This window comes from Nanorana parkeri, unplaced genomic scaffold (genome assembly GCF_000935625.1).
Source record: "Nanorana parkeri isolate BGI_ZX_2015 unplaced genomic scaffold, ASM93562v1 scaffold379, whole genome shotgun sequence".
NCBI lineage: Eukaryota > Metazoa > Chordata > Amphibia > Anura > Dicroglossidae > Nanorana > Nanorana parkeri.
In genome coordinates this window covers 667,903-671,288 of record NW_017306647.1, presented here as the reverse complement: position 1 = coordinate 671,288, position 3,386 = coordinate 667,903, and the positions used below count along the sequence as shown (strand labels likewise).

General features: G+C 52.1%; 1 protein-coding gene across 1 annotated transcript in view; it reads left to right on the top strand.

Moving 5' to 3' along the window:
- Window positions 1-586: 586 nt before the first annotated feature.
- The window catches only part of ALDOA (aldolase, fructose-bisphosphate A), a 21,288-nt gene continuing 18,488 nt past the window's right edge, over window positions 587-3,386 (top strand). Inside the window, exon 1 of the mRNA XM_018559083.1 lies at window positions 587-644. The gene's annotated coding sequence lies outside the window, so the exon portion shown is untranslated. The remainder of the gene's footprint in view (window positions 645-3,386) is intronic.

The following is a 3,386-nucleotide window of genomic DNA, read 5'->3' as shown; positions in this document are numbered from 1 at the left end:
GAGGCGCGGCGGCATACCTCATCCCTCCGGTTGAACGTCCCCTCCTCTCTCTGCCGCCATCCGCAACCAACATGGACACCGGCAGGTGCCAATTAGATGGCCGCACGATGAACGCGCATGCACGATGACATCATCGCGCGATGACATCACTGCGGGGTGACACCCGGCCTCGGAACGCCCCTGCCAGGGCCTGCGGTTACCCACAGCCGATCCAGAGGAAGGCAACACAGGGGAACACATTCCTTCCTGATCCCCTGAGGCACTCGGACTTCCCCGGGATGAATATCCGTGGAATTATGAAAGGTGCGCGTTGTACAGGAAACGGTTTTCGGGTGAATGTCGGGATAATGTGCGCCGGCTGAAGATTGGCCAAAGCTTTTTGGAGGTTGCGGATTCCATTCCATCCTTTCACCTTGAAGAATATGCCACCGTGTCCTGTGAATGTCACCCTCTCTCCGGTTACACATACCGAGGACGGGGATGCTATATTTACCCGGGTGGGAAAAGGTCAGGGGTCGTCCCTGAAGGTCAGCGGGATACAGTGTATGGCAGGGCAGCTGCCTTTATAAGCAGCCCAGAGCACACAGCGCGGTCACTCAGAGCCGAGTCATTGACAGAACTGCCCGCTTCCACTGAGCACCCAGGTAAGAGGACGGTCAGAGACAAGGGGGGAGGGGGGGTCCACTGTGTTATACGCAGAAGTCCAATGCAGCAGGAGGAAACTTTTCTTTCTTTAAAAAAATATATTTTTCCATTCCACTTCTTTTTAGAAAATTGACAGGTGGGGGGTGGGGGCAAAAATCGCTAAAAAGAGGTGTAGAGACCCGGGAACTCAGCACAGGGATGGTGGGAGCTCCTCATAATGGGCACAGCAGGTGTACAGACCCGGGAACTCAGCACAGGGATGGTGGGGACCCCTCATAATGGGCACAGCGGGTGTACAGACCCGGGAACTCAGCACAGGGATGGTGGGGGCCCCTCATAATGGGCACAGCGGGTGTACAGACCCGGGAACTCAGCACAGGGATGGTGGGAGCACCTCATAATGGGCACAGCGGGTGTACAGACCCGGGAACTCAGCACAGGGATGGTGGGGGCTGCTCATAATAGGCTCATAATGTCTACTTGTGATTGTTACTTGTACACTTGTGTTTTTGTTTTGCTTCATTTCTACAGCTTTGTTATCTGACCCCCTACATTGGTGGTCAGTGTAGAAGTGACCCCTGACATTGGTGGTCAGTGTAGAAGTGACCCCCTTACATTAGTGGTCAGCGTAGTCAGGAGATCAATCTGCTTCTGCTCTCCTCTCAAGGAACCCCCAGCAACCTCAGGAGGACCCCCAGACTTCCATGGAGCCGTGGCTGAGAGGTTGTCAATGTGACAGCTCAGAGATTGGGCAATGCTGGAACCAGGAACCTTCATTTTAATGGGGCCATTCAGCAGATGAGGACATTGGCACCCCGGAGGAACGTGGCTCATGGGGCACTAGATTGGCTGAGTCATGGGAACTAATCTTCATATTGAGAATGTCTCTTGAATGATCTAATTCCACAAATGGGGCTTGGCGGTTCCTGAGGGGTTAACACCATAGTGCCAAGTCAGCTGATTCCAGGGAGTGAGCACATTAAATATTGACACCCCCCCATTGTTCACGCTGCTTGTGTTTGCATTGACCAGTTATATCGGGTGAGCGAGCGGGAACATATTGGTGGCTCGCCAGACACCTGGGCCGGGTGCTAAGCAAACCGCACTCTTCAGGTCACACCCCTCCGCTCCCTGGGGCTCGCTGCCCGCTTAGTTGGCTATCGATTCTGTTATCTTTTATTAGCAGGATCTGAAATCACAACTCCATCCAGAATTATATTTGTTTTAGTTCTGGATCAAGCTGCGTAGGGTTAGAACCTCTTTCAGTATATTATAGTTTAATAGTCCAGATAAATGTATTGGTTCCAGTAATCATATAGAAATCCGACACGTTTTTAAGACCCCCTCCCTTCATCATAATAGAAGACTGCCTACCAAGACTCATAATAGAAGACTGCTCCCAATTGGAATAGCCGTCTACATGGGGTCCAGAGCTACCCCAGAGCTATCTACATGGGGTCCAGAGCTACCTACATGGGGTCCAGAGCTACCCCACATCTATCTACATGGGGTCCAGAGCTACCCCAGAGCTATCTACATGGGGTCCAGGGTTCCCCCGGGGGGCCACCTCCATGGGGTTCAAAGCTACCTAAATGGGGTCCAGAGCTACCCCAGAGTTACCTGCATGGGGTCCAGAGCTACCCCAGAGCTATCTACATGGGGTCCAGAGCTACCCCAGAGCTACCTGCCTGGGGTCCAGAGCTAACCCTGAACTACCTATATGGGGTCCAGAGCTACCCCAGAGCTACCTACATGAGGTCCAGAGCTACCTACATGGGGTCCAGAGCTACCTACATGGGTTCCAGGGCTACTCCCGAGCTACCTACATGGGGTCCAGAGCTACCCCAGAGCTACCTACATGGGGTCCAGAGCTACCCCAGAGCTACCTACATGGGGTCCAGAGCTACCCCAGGGCTACCTACATGGGGTCCAGAGCTACCCCAGAGCTACCTACATGGGGTCCAGAGCTACCCCAGAGCTACCTACATGGGGTCCAGAGCTACCCCGCCTCATTGTCCTATCGAGTTGATTTTTTCTAAAGGCACGACTCTGCCCATAGGGGAAGCTCGTGTTCTTTTCCCATTATAGGCCATCGCCTGTAGTAAGAAGCCTATAACGGGAAGAAGTACATGAGCTTCATTTTCGGGTCAGAGTACACTCAGATGTGAACAGGGGGCCACTGGAAACCACGGGCTTCCTCCTGCTGGGCGTTGCAGCACTTGGCATTGGCAACTACAAAATGTGAAGAGCACCTGAAGTTGGCTTCTAATAGATAATCTGTTTTATTTAAAGGAATATCCAAAGATGCTCATATTAGGTCTACATCGGTAGCTCAGCTCTATGGCAGATGCCGGAGGGGTTTTATTTTCTATCATTTCCCTTTAAGCCTTCTGTAGCTTAAAATGGCCGAAAACAGGATTCCAAAACTGTCACTTCCTGTGCAGATGTGTTCACATGACTCAGTCGACCTATCACACAGTGTAACTGGTTTTCTATTATTAGGGTGCAGTGGTCCTCTGCAATGTCATACTGCAGCCCAGTGGATCTTCTTTAACCCCCATAGGACATAGTGAAGGGCGGTGACCCCGTGTCGGTCACATTTCAGCCTCGACCTGCGCAGTGCAGTCAGATGAGTGACAGATGATTTCTGATTGGTTGTTATGGGTTACTACACTTTGTTATTCTCCTTATGACATAATAGCCCCCCCCCCCCCTTTTTCCCTCGCCCTTTCGGTTGTCGC